This window comes from Myiozetetes cayanensis, unplaced genomic scaffold (genome assembly GCF_022539395.1).
Source record: "Myiozetetes cayanensis isolate MyiCay16 unplaced genomic scaffold, myiCay2020 scf1, whole genome shotgun sequence".
Taxonomy (NCBI): Eukaryota; Metazoa; Chordata; class Aves; order Passeriformes; family Tyrannidae; genus Myiozetetes; species Myiozetetes cayanensis.
Genome location: NW_026086604.1, coordinates 81,141,037 through 81,159,559, shown reverse-complemented (window position 1 = coordinate 81,159,559; position 18,523 = coordinate 81,141,037). Strand labels below are relative to the sequence as shown.

Below are 18,523 nucleotides of genomic sequence, written 5' to 3'. Positions count from 1 at the left end.
TTGGGAAGATGGGGGTAGAATTCAAAATGGTCTTGGTAAATTGGAAAAATGTTTCGAAATCAATACCAGATAATTCAATAAAGACAAGTGGAAAATACAAGCCTTGGAACAGCAAAATGAAATGCCCAGACATAGAGAGGTGACTAACAGCCTATGAGTCAGCATTGTAGGAAAGGAGCTGACCACAAAATGAATAGGAGCCAACACTTTGATGCATGGGTTGTTCCAAAGGAGGAAAATGCCCCTCTGTGCTATGTCAACAGGATGTTGGGCAAGTTGCTTGTGTTGCATCTGTGGAGCATTTTTAGAAAGGTAGCATATCACATATTAAAAGGAGGTATGGACAGGCTCCCAAACTGCTGCCAGGAAGACAGCAAGAAATTTGAGCAGAGGTCTGGAAAAACAGGACTTGCGAAAAGGTTAAAAAATTGTATTTTTTGAGTCTGGAAAAATGAGATTTGGGTGAGGGCATAAAAGCAGTTTTTAAAAAATTGTAATGCATAGTAACAGATATAATAGAAAGAGTGCTGATCTACTTCTTCGTTTCCAGCACCGGTGAAGGTGCAATAAACCTAATTTGAAGCAAGAGGAATTTAGGTTACAAGCAAAACAAACCTCTAAGAATAAGATGGGTGAAATATTGAAACAGATGACTGATAGAAACTGTTAAATCTCATTTTTTTTTTTAGCTTTTTAGAGAAGGCTTGAGAGTAGTCTACTGGAATTTGTTTAGGTGATCTCTGATCTTACATCAGAAGCAAAAGACAGAAGTAATTTAGGAAAGTCCTACATTTCTATAACCCCGAAATGCAAATAAAATCACATCTTTATAATGTAAAATAAAAAGTTACAGGACTCATTATGTCTAGTCTATCTCTACAATTTCTTTGGGTCTTTCCAACTCTTCATCTCCTGTTAGGCTGAATCCACACATGCCAATTGCCTCTACTGTGTAATTACTCAAATAAACCAGTTGGTTGTACTATGTGGTAGAGAGAAACCTCATCAAGCATGGATAATATTGTGAGGTTTATGTGAACATACCAAATGAACCCTGGAATGATCAGTGTTTCATCATTATAATTAGGAAAAAAGATGAAGGAAAAAACTTCATACTTTTCTTGATCATCATAAGAAATTGGTCTTTCCAGGAAAGAAGGTGTTTGGCTGGATTGTCAGACTGTGGGACTAATGGGGAATAAAGCATTCACTCCAGCTGTACTTTGTTTGCCCTCGTGGGTTCCCACTTCTGTAACAGCAATAATTTCATGACAGGTAAATCAGATACAGAGCTTTGTATGCTTAAATGGTGTTCTTTTAGATTATCCCTTCAAGGAGGAGGTTGTACCCTTGATCCCTGTATAAGGACTTTTGTGTTGCAAATCTGTAATCTCCCTAACCACACTGAAGTGCTGCCTTCCTTCATAAAATGACCATCAAACAGTGTTCTATTGATTCAGTAGGGGCCTCTGTTTCTGCATGTGCTAATTGATACTTTATTAAAGTCTAACTTAGCATACAAAAGTGCTAACTAGGCCAAACTCCCCGCAGCTTTGTAAAACCATTATTCTCCATTACCTTTCAAGTCCCTATATGAGAAGATAAGGGCTATCTACCCTCTTTTCTCACTGATTCCTGCCTCTGAGAATAGGTTCACAGTCTATGTATCCAAGCAAAAATAATTAACTGACCCCTCCTATTAAGTGTAACATATTTTCAATAAAACAAGGTTTTAATGCCGGTGACTCCATCATAGCTTGCTGAACAACACCACGGGACACAGCAAGAAACACTTTGCATTAGTCAGTTAAGATATGACAGAGACCCTAGTTATCTCTGCCTTTTAAAAATTGATCTGCACTTTCTATGAGAATACAAGTGTTCATTTTCTTGTCTTATACCCTCACTTTTCTGTTTATCTAAATCCACCTAAAGCTGGCATTGATTCTCTCACTTTTGGCCTATGATGTCTTACAGCAGTGCTCTATATTACTGCATTTGATCTTGGATTTGCCATGTTTCAATGTGAAGTGAAGTGTTTTGACAGCCTAAGAACCAAATTTTCCCAAAAAAGCTTCTGTCCTACTCTGTTGATTTGTTCAGATTTTGCACTGGGCAAATCTTAATTGCTTTGCTCATTTGCACCTTTCAGTGGACTTCAATAAAAATATTCCTGTTGAACAGAACCACAAAGACATGAGGTACAGTTCTGCAGAGCCTTAGAAAACATATGTAAAAGAATTACAGCACCTAACGACATACTTTGTAGGTACAACTATAGGTTTGGCATTCAGAGGGCAGAATCAAATGCCTTTATTATATAATTTGTGCCCATTAGCCTATTAATTGTCTCATTATCAACAGTGAATAACGGCAGGCAGAAAATATGTCTGAAGAAACTAAAATTTTATTCAGATTCTACTTATATTACTGTGACATTCCTTGGGATGGAAGTGCAATATAAATTCATAGTATTACCTGTCAAAAATCTATCACCTCCACTTCAGCCACTAGAATATCATTTCTTCAAGAAATATTTTCCTTGCCAATCACATGATAATAAGCAAAATACAGCCTAAATGAAATTTTCTCCTTTTTAATGTCAGAATGATCTCCACTTGCGTAATATAAGGGGACTGGGTTTCTTAATATTTCACTAAGGTAAAATAAAATAGTATAGTATAATGTAATATAATATACCATACTATAAAGTGATATAATGTAATGCAGCATAATATGACACATACGGAAAGCACAGTGTCCATTTTACCTAGAAGATAAGGCATGCTCATGAAAATGCATAATTTGATAATACCAGGAAGGGCAAACCCAACATGCATGCAGCTCTCGCCCATATGTGGTTGGACAGCTCTAACACAGGGGGTATATGATACACCTTTAACTCCACAGTTTGAGATGCACTGAAGAAATGATCATATTTTATTAAGTCAGTTGCCAGTAATTTCTAGTTGAAGATCAAAGGTAGAATAATAAACCAGTGAGCGTGACTGACTCAGGAAGCCTCAGCATTTTCAGGAGGATTTGAATAGAGAAGTGGTATCTTGCAAAACTGATATACAGAGAGCATTGCGGTATGCTGGAGTGACAGGGAGATAGAGAGGACTGGGTTGTCCCAGTTCTGCATGCAGGCAGACTTAAGCACCACCAGCCAAGGCTGAAATAAGTTCTTCCTGTTGTGCTGTATTTTGTGCACCACACCCACTCTGTGGGCCTGCATCTCCCACCTGCTCCAGCTGGCAGAGGCAGTACCTGGAATCCCAGACTTAAGAAACACCTACAAATGGCTATGAGCGGTGCCTGGGTTACACCGTCTCCAGTCATTTTGAAACGGAGATGAAAGACTCCATTGTGGCTGTCCTAGGTGGAAGCTGGGCACTCTGTGGGGATTGTGCATTTAAAAGTCAGGCAGAGGAAAGTCTCTGCCCCAAGGCCTGCAGTGTCTCTGCCCAGTCTGGTCCAGGAAGGTCTCACAGACCACTGTGACAGTGCCACCCCGCTATGTGGGGAGTGTAGTTGGCTGGGAAACTGAAGGGATGGCCCTGATGGAGCAGCAAAATAATCACTGCTTCCAGTGTGGTGTCAGAGACAGGGAAGGAAAGTGAGAATTTCCCCATGCATGGGAGCCAGACTGCTTTGCTTGCAGAGTACTTTAACAGGCATTTACCTATCTCTACAGCTTTTTTTAAAAATGCAGGAGTTTGTTCTTTAATGATAATCCCCACACACCATTAATTTCAGAGAGTGGACTCTGTAGTTGAAGTTCCTAATCATTTTGATATGAAGAAAAACTGAATAAACTAGAAAATTTGAACAATGTGACCTGGAAAAAATATGTCAAGGACAATAAAACTTTTGATTTCTGGTTTAACATTCATTCAGTATTTCAAGAAAAGATATAGTGTCTGTCCAACATCATTAATTAGCATGAGCATCATTCACTGTAACTGTTCTTTCTCTTCCAGGAAACACATATATTGTTATATATTGCCAATTTTGTTTTCCCACAAGGCACATTACAAAACAGCTTGTGTTGTTTCTGATGCAAAAACATATCAATCTGAGTATATTGTACATAATAAGATATCCTCTAAGATAGAGCGCTGCATGGATTTTTATTTAGAAGGACACCTTTGATGTTGTGTAAACCAAGAAAATGTTAAATTCTACTGAAATAAAAATGAAATTCTGTGTCACTGTAATCAATCTTGATCCATTGTAGAAGTCTGGGCTCTGCATAAGTTCCATTCTAATCTACTTCCAAATGTAAGCTTCCAACTAGACAGTCAAGACACACAGATTAGCTCTTTGAACAGGAATTTTCTGAAAGCACAAATAGAAATGTATATGCTTAGTGCTATTTTACAAATCAACTTTTCAATTAGAAGAGTCTTATAACTTGTTTAAGAATATCATGTCTATGTCACTGTCACTCTCCAGTAATGCATGGCTTTAAACTTACAGCCTCCTTGAACAGACTATGAGGAGCAAATAATAGAATTATTCCTGAGCCTCTTACATGGATATCAATGACTGCAACACACAGCTACCTACTGTTTCTCAAGCACTGTTTCAGACAGCTTGCCTACATATAGAGAACATAGCACATTCATTGTTTCTTACTAACACAAAAACACAATGCTTTCTAAATCTTTCCTAGTTTTGAGCAATCCACTATATTCAGCAGGAAGCAATAGAAAAAAACGTGCTTTATGCCACTGAGAAAAATAAATAGTAATGTTACAACATACCTTTCACTATGTTTGCATTTCTCTGTTCTGTCATTTGCTAAAGCAGCTCAGTTTACATACTGCATTTCTCTTGTGCACTTCTGGGCAGTGTGTGCAACAGGTGCTTCAGCAGCTCTGTCCTCTTTTTAACATAATCCACTCCAAACAAAAAGTTCTGTTTGTATTATAGTATGCAGCAACTTTCAGGAAAAAGAAAAGACATCATCATAAACCAATCAGACACTCTTTGTCTGATGATCTAGCCTCTTTCTCAACTGAAGCACCAGTCTGTGAATGGGACCAGTAATCCACGAGGTAAGGTACCCAGACACCATTCACTAGAAAGGATGCTGGGAGAACATAAGCCACATGAGTGGATGGTGGGAACAATAGCAAACATTTCATGTTGAGGTGGCTGTGAATGAATAATGCATGTGTTGGGGAAACAGTTGCCCCATTCTGATGTGGAAGGGGTGGAAAGAGTGGGCGTGAGAGGTACTTCCCTGATCAAGTTAGCATTTCTAATTAAAATCAGCATCTGCACAGACCCAGAAGACACTGTATGGTGAGAAAACAATGTGCAAGCATCTAAGGGGGAACAAATTACTACTATATGGACCCACAGAAAAAGCAGCTCAGATGCAAAAAATAGTATTTTATATAGGCAAGCAGGCACTTGCAAGTGAAACAAAAGGACCAAGGAAATCTAAGCAGGCTACATGTTCTTCTGATCTGGTATTGTTTATATATGCCATACAAATGAATACTTCATCTCAGCATTCATCACCCTTTCAAATTATTAATTAAGTAATAATCCCTGAGAAATGTGTCATTACCAACAGTTAGGAGCAACTTTATTATGTTTGCCCCAGGCTATTAATGCTCAAACACAATGGCCACTAATTGCAAGAAGAACTAGTTTCCCTGGAATTACACATGCGTTTTCTAACTAGCAGGTGACACACTTTTTGCTTTTAAACCCTGTTTTTTTAACTTGTCTAACTAGAGCATTGGTCAGTCAGAAAGATTATTCTCTAATCATCCCACATAGAAATCACCATTAACAAAAAGAAAGCTGATTTTTGTTACCTTTGTGCATTATTAATTTTTTGTCGTAGACAAAACCAGCAGAGGTTATAATCCCTATAAACAATGCATCAGCTCCAAGTTCAGCAAAGCTAGCAAAAGCATTTTCAATCAATGCAGTGAGCTTTGGATCAGTCTCGACAGTTTCTTTAAAAAACAAGCGGGGGTCTGCTGTTTTTACATTACAGTTCTTCTTCTGTAATAGGTTATTAGTGCAATAAAAAAATAATTTCTGGGATGTCAATGACTTAACTTTGACATTTCTTCCTGTCAGCTGTTTTCAGTGTAGACAAATCAGGTGACCATAAGAATTATTAATAAGTATTGTTAAAAGGATAAATTGAGAAAATTAATCCAGAGGCAGGGGGAAAAGTCTACCTGGAATATAAAGTGATTTTCTTCACAAACACTTTTTTCCCTCGGCTCAGGAGCAGAGTATAAGGAAAAAGCCTTAAAGAATAGCTGCCATTGTCATTGCATTTTAAAAGCATCCACATGACAATTTAAAAAGAACTGCCATTTCAGCTATTTCTTAAATAACCTCTTTCTTCCTCCTCAATCATGGAATATATTTCTTTCACTTCTTGACTAGCACTTCGGGTTTTTTTTAATAAACTTACACACTCAATTTGCAGGAAATTATATTTTAAAATGCATCTCAGAGGTGTTTTATCATAACACTTTCATTGGGTTGAATTAATGTTGAATCCTGATTTACAGAAAGAGGTAGAGGAAGAGAGGGAGAGAATGAGAAAAGAAAAAAACTTTAGCTTGTACCCCAGATACAAAACACACTTATCTTCAATTTACATTTCCAAATCAATCTTAGAGCAACCTTTATGTGTAATAACAGATTTATTCTGATACTTTTGAAACACATACAGCAGCAGTGTAGTTATCTGCTGGACTAGACAGTCAAGAGTTTCTTCCCACTCTCTTCACCAGTGCATAGTTTGTTTTCAAGCCTTTAATGATAGTTGTCACTTCACCATTTTTATTCCATTTCCCCCCCTATTTTCAGGTCCTCATCTCTCTTTTTTCTCCATTAAGATGCGAATGGGTTGGTACCTCAGCCAATATGTCTATACATGCCTGAATAGACTTGCAGAAAAGCAGAGTCTCCTTTTGTGTGGTTCTGTATGGCTGTATGTCATTCCACACCAATAGGCAAGGGCTCCTCTCTCTGTGGGAGATTTCCAATAATTGCCAGAACAAATTAAACTGGGGCTTATCTGTTCCTCTCCCTTTTCAGCTTGAAAATGGAGGAACAAGACCAATTTTAACTGGTGACAATACAGCATAGAAATAGATTGGATACAGCTTGTGTGAAGCCATGTAGATAGCAGTGGCAGAACACTGCTTTTAGAGGTGGTGGTGTACTACATGGACTCAGCCAATCCTTCTGACCTGACAAAGAAAAAAAAATGAATTGTAAGTTTAAGAGTAGTCTATGTAGTCACCATTGTCACAGGTGGAGATGAATGAAGGAGTATTTCTGATCATACGTGTAGAAGTGGCACTCAGGGACATAGTTTAGCGGTGGACTTGGCAGTGCAGGTTAATGGTTGGACTTGATGGTCTGAGAGGTCTATTCCAACATAATGATTCTGTATTTCTATATTGGAGTAGACTGGGCAGCCCAGAAAAGCAGAATGGACTGCACTGTGTAGTCATATTTTTAAAAATAGAAATGAAGCATACAATAAATTTTGGATATTCCCCACACACAGGTCCTTTCCCCTCCTTGTCACCCACCACTTACATCTTGTGTCTTAGATGGCCAAGCATCACAAGTACAGCTTTAACCTGTGACAGATCAATTGTCTCTGCAGTGAGTATTTGGCAGTCTTGGGCTGAAAAGAATGTATTAAGAGATAATATAGTGATCAGATGCAAATTTTCTATAGCAAAGAGGTGTCATGTTCCTTTGCAGATGAGATAAAGTGAGTTCAAAGTGCTTTCTCCAGGCAAAGCCAGCCTTGAAACCACACAAAGGAAATTATTCTTTGACAGTGTCTGACAGACAGAAATCTGAACTATCAGATTTGATAGGGACCCTTAATTCTTGGGGCTGCTGAATGCCAATGAGAAATACTAGGATCTTCTCTTGGCCAACATGATTACTGCTATCAAATGAGAATATGTCAAACACCTTTCTACTTACTGTTGTCACTTAAGCTCTAAAAAGCCATCATTCACTGTAAACTATCTTCTCAACCACCACTCTGTCTCAGTCAGGCTCCTTCAACCCCAAAGTCAGTGAGAAATCAGTAGTGAAAAAAAGTCCAGCAGTTCTCAGTGCTGTCAGCATTCCTGCTCTTTTTCTCTCAAGCTCTCATGTTCCTGACCCCTATCAGAAAACCAAGAAGGAAGCTGTGACACAGTAATTAATGCATATCACAGGCGGTAACTTCAGGTTACTGGAACTGCATGGAACACCTGTCAGTAAGGTCACCCTCACGTCCTATCACAGGACACCAGAAAGAAGAGATCACCACCACTCTCTCTGCTCCCCCTCATAAGGAAGATGTAGACAGCAATGAGGTCACTCTCCTGTCTCCTCTTCTCTAAGCTGAACAAACCCAGTATCTTCAGCCACTCCTCCTAAGCTATGCCCTTTAGTCCTTTCACCATCTTTGTTGCCCTCCTTTTTAAACACATGCTAATATTTTAATATTCTTATATTGTGGAGCCCAAAACTGCACGCTGTACTGGAGGTGAAGTCATGCCAATGTTGAGTTGTAGCATATTTAGTGTAAAACTTGGGACAAACATTTTCCTACCATATTAAAGGACTAGGGTCTTGCTTTTGTGTTTTATACAGGTGAGTTCATTTTAACAAAACACAGAAAAAACCAAAAACATAGCAAAAGAAATGGAAAAATTGGGGGAACACCATTTGTATTGAAAAAGAGTAAAATGGAAAGTCATATTTTCAATGTCAGTCCTGAAACTGACCCTTTAAGCTTGACAACTCTGTAACTTGTGCATCTTTAATAAGCAATTTTGTTTCTTAAACAGCCTATAACTAAACTAATTGTCTAAAGAGATGGCATAATTTTATATAATTTTTAAATGTCTCTGGAGGAAGTTATGCAAAATTCAAAAAAGGTCTATTCTCCATTAGGTACGTTAGAAAAAAATTAGCGAAGTGTAAGCTTTATAGTGTGATCTTTAGTTCTAAAAACTGTCAACAGTCAGCAAAACTGGAATGGCAAATCCATTCTGAATTGACTTTTTTATAGTCATAAGCCCAAGAATTCAACTTTTGCAAAAGCATGGACTTCAGAGAGTCTTCAGTATTTTAGTCCCATGCATTCGCATTACCAGCTATTCTTTTTTGTCAGATCAGATTTGGGCAAGTCACCATCCAACGGACAAATGCTCACATTTGAAAAGGTTATATGTTTGAAAAAGATATTTTTAGGGCCAAGACAGAGTTCAGCGTCTCTGTTTTGGACTTGAAACCACAGCTAATTTAATAAAACCTATGTTCTTGCCAAGAAAATACGATCAATTTCAATCATTATTTATTGTCTAGAAACCTTCCTTACTTAGAAGGAGTCAGTAAAAGGTATTCCATGCCTATAAAGTGGGCTAGATTGTCATTGGCCTTAATTAAAGCCATGCCAGAGCAAACTGAATATGGCATAAAATTGTAATTTCTTTTTATAAATAGAGAAATGAAAAAAATAGAAAATACACTTTTGCTGAAAGATAAAAATAGAAGAGCAATTGCATGTCAGGATGAAGTTAGAGGTGACCTCTGAAGTGGTCAACAATGCAAAGTGAAGAAGAGGCAACACTCATGGGAGGAATTAGAACCATCTACCTGCTTACTGGTGACCTCTCTTTAGAGCCTGGGAAAGTGAGGAATGATTTTGCTGTTTGTGGCACTAAATCTGCCTGGTGTGATACTTTAAAACAGGAACAAAACCGACTGCTTCGAAAGGTGCAGGGTGCCTTGCTGGTCAGCCCTGAAGCTGGGCAGGGAACAAAACTTCCCAAACCAGTCACAGCCGAGTTGACATCTGTTGGATCTTTATTGTCTCACTGTGCCTGTTGTTAAAGGCATAAAAAGCCTTACTGTATTCACAGTGAGTGAAGCAGCAGCCAACAGTAGGTTTGTGTGGGTGGGGTGATGGCTGCCCTGCTGCTCCCCATCCTTGGAGGTGGACAGTACTACAAGAGAACTCCTTGGCTTGGGGCTTTCTTCCATCCTGATAGTCCTTGGAGGAGATCCAGGATGTCCCTGGCATTAGGCAGCACCCCAGGCATGCCAGAGGAGACAAGTGGGAGAGGAACTAGTTCCTGGGTCACCCCTTTTCTACTTCCTCTTGTTACTGATGGCCCAGATAATTTCTTACACAGCCTCTCCCTTGAAAAACTGGAGACAATGGCACAGTAAAGGAGCTTCCATTTGGATTGGAGCAGGGGATCCTGACTGTAGGGAGAGCATCAGCCTTCAGTGCAGTAGTGAGTGGCGCTGAGGGGTGGAAGCTCTTCTGCTCCCATGGTTGAGCTGCATGTCTCAGTCAGCTTCTCCAGGCAACTACTTAATTTATCAGCACTTTGGGTTGTTAATTATTCACAGAATCGCAGAATATGCTGAGTTGGAAGGTATCCAAAAGGATTATTGAGTCTAAATCTTAGCCCTGCACAGGACCAGCCCCAAGAGTCACACCATGTGCCTGAGAGTATCATCCAAATGCTTCCTGAACTCTGCCAGGCTTGGTGTTGTGATCACTTCCCTGGGGAGCCCGTTCCAGTGCTCAGCCACCCTCTGGGTGAAGAACCTTTTTCTAATATCCAACCTAAACCTTCCCTGACACAACTTCAGGCCATTCTCTCCTGTTCTGTCACTAGTCACCACAGAGAAGACATCAGTGTCTACCCCTCCTCTTCCCCTCTTGTTGAACATCAGGCCAAAGAGGCTTGGTTTTCCCTTGATTGGACAAGCTAATCCCCTGTCCTGTCTGTTGAGGACTGCCTGTTTTGCTGTTTGTTGTACTGAGGCAGAAATGAGACCTGGTTGTTCTCAACAGCCTTTGTGCTACCCTTGTGCTCAGAGCACTGAGTTTTCTGAAGGCCATTGCAGCTGCTCAGATTTTCTCTATTATACTCTCATAACAATTTTTTTTATGATCCAGCCAACCTACAGTGCCCAAACGAAACACTCCCTAGTTTCATCCTGCAGTAGCTTTTAAGCACTCATGTTGCTCTGCATTATGATTCCCCTTGTAAAAGCTAGGAGACGGATGGAAAATGTCATGAATGGGAAATTCCTGAGAAATGTCCACTTACCACAGATACTTCTTGCTAATTCTGCAGATGGTGTGTTCTTTCTTCTGAACAGGACATTAAAATAAGCTCTTGCTTATGTGAGGCTATTAAAAAATGCAATAGTCCTTTCAAGAAGGACAGTAGTAAAGTCTTCTGTTTCCTTTCCAAATTCCAAATTAGTTAACAACATGTGTAAGGCACTGTGCAAAGCTCCATCACTAGATGCTTGATTTCTGCTAATACTTTCTGGTTAACTAAATTCTTTTTGTGGTTTCATCTGTGCGTAGCAGTCATCTTCAGTTCCTACTCTGGATTATTTGAGAGTGTACTTTCACTGCTGTTCTGTTTTATTGTGATCTGGGGAAAAATGAAATAATTCTTGCACACGTAAAATCTACAAAGATGAAACGTGTTATTAACTGTATGTTAATTATTCATTACTAGTCGTAATACACATACTAATGTTTTCCTCAAATTACAGTGTACCCTGCTGAGCCTAAACATGTTAAAGAGCACTAGCTCCTTAAACAAATTTGGCTCAGAACTCTAATGAATTTCACCAAAGACATAGGGTCAAAATCAGATTTTGTGAATATAAAATCACTTCCTCACCTAGGGAAAAGTTTAGAGAAGGAAAGAACAAAGAGTTCAGAAATATGCATTGTTGATAGCTTATAGCGTGCCATGAAGCCTCTGCATCAGACAGAGCACAATTCAAAGCCAGGCACTGCAGCACATCACCATATGTACAGCAAAGATACTGAGATCTCTACTGAGCACAGGACTGCCTAACACCAGCTTCACAATTACCCTATCAGGCTGTCCAGCCTGATTAACTACTGACATCAACAAAAATAGTAACTGGAAACTCCTGCAGCTAAATATATATTTGCCCTATAAAGCTGTTTTGGGTCTAAATACAAAGATGTCTGCACAAGTGTGTATAACAATCAACTACCTGCAGTAACACTTAATGGCTCTGTTCAATGTGAACTGTGCACTTAGGAGTGATTGTGGTATAACTATAGAAAAATACATTAACAAGTAAAGCTTTAAAGAAAAAGCTGCCCAAAATCAAATAGTAAGTTGGAAATGATGTTATGAATCTCAGGTGAAATTCAATACAAACTGCAGTCATTTTAAACAGGGATAGCAATAAAAAAGCATTGGTACACGGCTGTTACGGATGTGTTGATGAACATTTTGCTATTATGTTGCTTTTTCTAAATTCTAGCAATGGTTGCAATTAAAAGGAAATAGGACTACGTTCTGAAAAGGAATCTTGTGCAGTGGTAATCACAATAGACTAATTGAAGGCCTGTTCCCAGTTTCCAATAGGAAGCAGATAGAAGCTTTCCACTTATTAGGGAGGTATTAATTGCTGGAACTTTCCTTTCCTCTGACGCCTGACAGAGCCCAAGGTTGCAGTGGAAAGATGGACCATAGGTGGTGAGCAGTGAGGAGAGAAAAGATGCTGGATGTGATCCTGTTGCTAGACAGAAATGTGTCTATGTGTATATGCCTGTGCATGCTTGTGTACCTAGATGTATATGGATATATTTCTAGTTACCCTAACATCTTTGTATCCAAGAGGAAATGGTAATTTCCCAAACACGTGCCACAGAAAACGCAGAGCAGGAAGCTGCTGCTTGTCAGTGGGGAACCCTTACCCATAGTAACTTGTATGAATCTAGGGCCTTGATGGTCTTTTCATTAGCAGTGACTGGAAAATACAATGATCACTGCAAGTGGGAGAAGAGTGCAAACAGTTCAAAGCTATTTTATGTTTTTTGGCTGTGGCACTGCATTAACATGAAGAAAATCAGAGGATTTCATACTCAGTTATTTAGATTTGTCTCATCTGTCCAGCCTGAAGAACTATGCAGGGTCACAGAGCTGTTATCTCATGTCTTTTATGTTAACAAACGACAGGATTTTTGTTACACAGGAAAACTGCAGATATGTACATCTTCTGTGATTTGATACTACACAGCCTGCCTGCACTCTCAGCAGCACATAAAATATGCAACCCGTGTCAGCTTCTCAAAAGGCACGTCCTTGGCACTTCTTGTGAGCTCCAGTCTCATCAGGAAATAAGATGCTATAAATCATTAAATCAGCACCAATCAGCCACCTATTACTGATGCAGAAGAAAGTCTCATTCAACAAACATCCCTAGTAAGGAATAACCACTAATAATGAATGGTGCACTAATTTTTACATTATCTAACACAGGCTCCAGTACCAAAAAAAAATTCACGTCCACTGCTACCGAAACTTCAGCACAAGCATTAGAATAACATATGAAAAGCTGTTTGCAATTGTGTATTTGGATCAATAATTGTGCACTTATTTAAGGGCCCTCAAAACTGGCAGCTCTCAAATGAAGCATCCAGAGACACATTCACTGACTATGTTTCAGGCTGTAAAATGCTTGGGATGGAACAGTAGCAGACAACTTGGTTGTGAAAAAGTTAGCATCCACCTTAGAGCATTTTACTCTCCAGTTTATGTGACTGGAAAACATAATTTTTGCATAGTATAATATGCATTTACAGGAGTAATTTTCAGTTGAAGTTTCCTCCAGGTTTCCCATAATATATGAAATCTGCATTTTTTTCCTTTTTTTTTTTTTTCTTTTTTTTTTCCTCTTTACTGTTGGCTATTGGAGAGGTCAAGAATAAGCAAAGGTAAAAGAATATCAGGTTTCTCAGGCTGTCTTGCAATGCAAACAACTAGACACAGCCTGCTCTGGTCTGTGAAAGCAAAAGGTTGCTGCTCTGAAAAGCTAACCATATGGAAAATTTGTCTGTTTGATCAAGGAAAAAAGGAAGCTCTATGCTAATCTTCCACTCTGGGTCCTCTTCTGCCCTGTCTACCATCTCACTAAGATGGAGTCTTGCATCTTGCTTGAATTGTTACTCCAAGCAAGAGGAAGGTTTTATGTAGCTTTTTTCACACCTTTCTCTGAACCTTTACCATCTCTTCAGTGAAGACACAAATGTTCCTTCCCTTTGCCTTTTGTGAGTCTCAGAGTTCACTTGACTTACAGTGCAATGGGCGCACTGATCTATTTCTATAAGGATGGCATGAAATATTTGCTGGCACCCATTTTGCTCATAAGCAATCCCCCTAGGCTCTGCAGATGTTTAAAGGGCTCAGGGATGCCCAGGACTTACTCAGCCAGCAGAAGAGCTGCCTTTGATAGACAGCATCTGTATAGCCTGACATGTTTTGAGGCCTCAAAATTCAGCTGCATATCTCATTGCTGGGAGTAATACCACTTGTATTGTCAATCTTGAGAATAAAGGATTTTTAGCTGGATTTCCCAAAGAAATGGGTATACAGTAGTTTCTTTCTGCCTGTCAGTCCTCATCTAATAAAACTGGAATCCATTTAGCCAATTTCAACCTTATTTGACAGAAAAGATGTTATAGTCTATAGGGAAGAGGATTATCTACAATATAACCAAAGGACTTATTTTTCACAGAAACACTGTATATGCATGCATTTGGGTTGAGAGCAAGCTCTTCAAGTATATCTGCTTCTTTAATGTACCACTTGTATGCTACTTGCATGGTTGTCTAATGGATGTCATCCTTTTAATGTGTATTTACAGACAGTTTAAAATATGCTCTGGGATCTTAATTTGGAATGAGAATGATAGTATGCAATTAAAATCTGAAATGAAATACAGCAAGAACATTGTAGGTTGTAATTGCAATTATTACCAGTAAAAAGATGACATGCCTGAGATATGGTCTGTCTATCATTTTGTAAGTGAAAGTTCTTCAAGGAAAGGACTGCTATTTGTTATAAGGTTGTACACTGCCAGTAACAGCAGTCACCTTGATCCTCTCTACTAACATAATAAAGCTAAGCTGAACTGAGTTAAGATAAAGCCAGGCAGTATCACAGATGACCATGAGTGACACTAGAGTACTTTCCCAAGTTTTAGAAGATGGTGCCAGCACTGCATCTTTAGCAATCCCTATGTGGTAAAAGTTAGTGACCTTTTAATGGTGACAGTTATATGAAGTAGTTTGAATAATTACCCATGAAAAGATCCTTTTATATATCTTTACAGACATCCTGCAATGAGATGCTCTTTTGTGGCATTTTCATTTCCATTCCAAACCATATTAACGATTCACTGAGTTGGAGAATCAGATGGGGAGAAAAAAATCCAAAACAATTTGCTGCTTCCAGTGCTATTGCCTGGAGGCTCTGCCTCAGAAGCAGCCGAGCACTCTCCACAGGCATGATGGGTGAGGACTCCTCACCATAAACAGGAAATTTGGGACACTCCACCCTCACAGTACCGTCTCCATTGCAACTGCTCCCAGGCAGATGATGGAGAAAGATCATTGGAAACAGCTGCAAACAGTAGTAAACAAGCTGCAAATAAAACTGCTTAGGGAAATTATCATTTCGTGTTGCTGGCTTTATCACTTGCATCTATAAGTTTGCAAATAATTGCTTTTATTTAATTCAGCATATAGCATACTGTAACATAAAAACGAAATGGGGGAGGAAGGAGGTGATGAAAAATCAAGAAAAGGAGGCTGTGTAACAAGAAAAAGGAGAGACCTTAAAGCTATAAAGTCCTTTAAAACATTAGAGGATTTTTTGTCTGTTACAGCTGTTTTCTTTTTTTCTGACAGATGTTCAAGGAAACATCTACAGACTAAGAAATATCCTGGCCATTTAGGAGAGGAATATAAGCTTAATTATATCTGTGTTCTTTTGCTAGAAATCACTGAGGTGATGGACTCTCTTGTATTAATTTCATCTGACTCTTCTGCATTATTATTATCCTGCAGGAAAGTTAAGCCTACATAGATCTAAGCTTCTTTCATTCAAAAGACAGATCCCAGATCTACTACTTCTTTTCTGTTCTGCATTTTCAGCATAACAGACAGAATAAAAAATATGTTTAGAGAATGGAAGCAGGCTCCACAATGCCCACACAGACCTGTGAAGGATATGCAATGGAATTTAGAAGCATTTTATGCTGTGTTATTTTAGCCTGTTAGTGAAGCTTAAAGCAGTGGTGTGGATAAGTGATAACAAATATCAATATTCATCTTTTCAGGGAAAAAAGTAACCTCAGATTATTATGAAGCTGAGGCTGAAACAGTTTTATGAGATTCAGAGGTGGCATCCTCAGAAGACTGAAGGTGTCTCAATCAATCTTTTTTTTTTCTGCAGTTTGTTCATAGCTACATATAATCAGACAATTCTCTAAGATCTGTTGCAGGTGGAGATGGTTCCGCTGTTTTGAGAATCCTAACATAAAGTGGTCTAGGGCATCAAAAATACAAACCTAAGTAGCAATCAGGCAATCACAGCTTTCCCAAGAGTTGAAATACTCTTTTAAAAAACACCCTGAGTGACAACAGTATTTCAACATCAACTTTTCTTATATTTCAGTGTGCTAGTTCTTGTGAGAAACAAAGAAGTGGGGTAGAAGGAGGGAAATCAGACTTTTTTTCCAAGGTATAAGCAGCTGTTGCAGAGAACATGAGAAGCACAGAACCTGGGACCTCATAAGAAAAGGAGCACCTGAGGTTCTTTCCTGACATTTTTTTCCCACAGGCAATATTTTCACAAACTCACTTGATCTGATACCTTCCGTCTTTAATTAAAATGTCGGCAGGTATGGTTTGCTTGAATTTATGCCAGAGGATTTATTCTAATCTCCTCCTTTTATGATATGCTCATCTGGAGGAGCAGAAACAATGACTCCCCAGTTCTTAGGAAGGGGACTCACATTCTATCTTAGTTGTGTTGGAAATCCCTATGAGTCTGAGCAGAAGACAAACATCATTCAGAAGACATGCCACCTCTAAAATAATCAGTGTTTGCTGCCTGCCATGGGCTCTGACTCTCTGACTAGCACTGAGCGGGAATGAAGTCAGTGAGTGGTCCTGTGAAAGTTTGCATTGCTGCAATAGCTGGAGCTGAGGGAGATCACTTTGGAAGGTCTGAGGCAAGAGAGCAGAACCTGTCTATAAGTCATGGGCCATATTCATCAGAAAGTCAGAAGTGGAAAAAAATCATCAGTCTAGACTGTTCCTAACAGAGCTACTCAACCAGGGCCAAATTTGTCATCGATGCATATTAAGAAAGTACTTTATGAATAGCTCACAGAATAAGGTAGCCCTCAGCATGAATACATATACTGCAAACCGGCCAGAAGCAGGGAAAAGTGCTGCTTGAACAATATCCAGTGAATATGCTATTCAGCTGATCTGTACACTTGTTGTTAAAAAGAAAAAAAAAAAATCAACAAATCCTCCCCCTCTCTTCCCACTATTCAGATTGCTCTGTTTGACAAGAAATGGTACAATACGTTCCTGCCATTGTAAACAACCAGCAGCCCAACCCACGCCGACAGTACATCTGGGGCACAGCACATCCTACAATGAAGGGCTCCCAGTGTCTGCGTACTCCCTTACAATGCTCTCTGTACCTGCTACCAGAAACAAAGGACTCACAGGAGATGCCCCTCTCCCTCACCCACCTCTCATTCCTTCATAGCCTGCTCCACACTGCCCCTTTGAAGAGATCACAAAGCAGTTCTGATTTTTTCTTTCACATTTTGACTGCTACAGCATTTTTCTGTCCCTTTTTCCTTTGCTCCAGCTCTATAAGGCGTTTGTTAGCAGCCTGGTTTACCTTTGCAAGCTAAATGGAAGGTGCTGATGGTGCATTCAGCTGACGATGGGCAGGAAGAGCCAGCCACAACCTAACAGCACCAACATTTTGCTCAAAGCCAGTCCATGGTCTTGCCACCCCCAAACTGTCTCAGAACTGAAAGACCTGTCTTTGTCAGAAGCTGTGAAAGTTTATCTTTAATTAACTCCAACATAGATACTCTGGTGCTCAGTAGGCTTGTGCTTTAGATGCTCAGATAAGAAGGTAAGGCATTGCTCCATTCTGTTTGTTAAAATGGGGATTCACCATTAACTGCATAATTAAGGGCTGAAAGGAGAAAAAAACGCAACTGAATTAAACCTGACAGCATAATGCAAAGAATCAATAGCTTTATTTGCTGCTTAATGATGATGATACTGTTGTCATTTCATTATATGTGACTCACAACCAGCTTTGTGTTGGCTTAATTGTATTTAGCAAGTAAACTGAGGCATGTAATTTACAGCAGCAACACCTGTTAAGGAAAGCTTAAGACTATCATGAATTGGTCCTGAGCAGTGAAATTACTTTGCTTCCAATCCAGCACACTAGATTATTACAATGACTTTTTTTTTTTCTTTCCCCCCTTCCCCCCAAATTAGTAATAACATAATAAAACATTCTTTTGAATGACAGGACAGAAAATCCAAACATCCCGTAGCAATGCATCTTGTGATCCAAGCCTCACAATGACTTGTTTCAGTTTT

The 18,523-nt window shown here is 39.2% G+C and overlaps 1 protein-coding gene across 2 annotated transcripts in view; it reads right to left on the bottom strand.

Annotated features, from left to right (window-relative positions):
- CDH20 (cadherin 20) overlaps positions 1-18,523 on the bottom strand; it is a 119,726-nt gene that overhangs the window by 50,134 nt on the left and 51,069 nt on the right. Inside the window, exon 1 of one of the 2 annotated variants that reach the window (XM_050321796.1) lies at positions 4,770-4,905. The exons of the other annotated variant lie outside the window; for it this stretch is intronic. The gene's annotated coding sequence lies outside the window, so the exon portion shown is untranslated. Of the gene's footprint in view, positions 1-4,769; positions 4,906-18,523 lie in introns of those variants that run through there. 2 annotated transcript variants of the gene reach the window in all.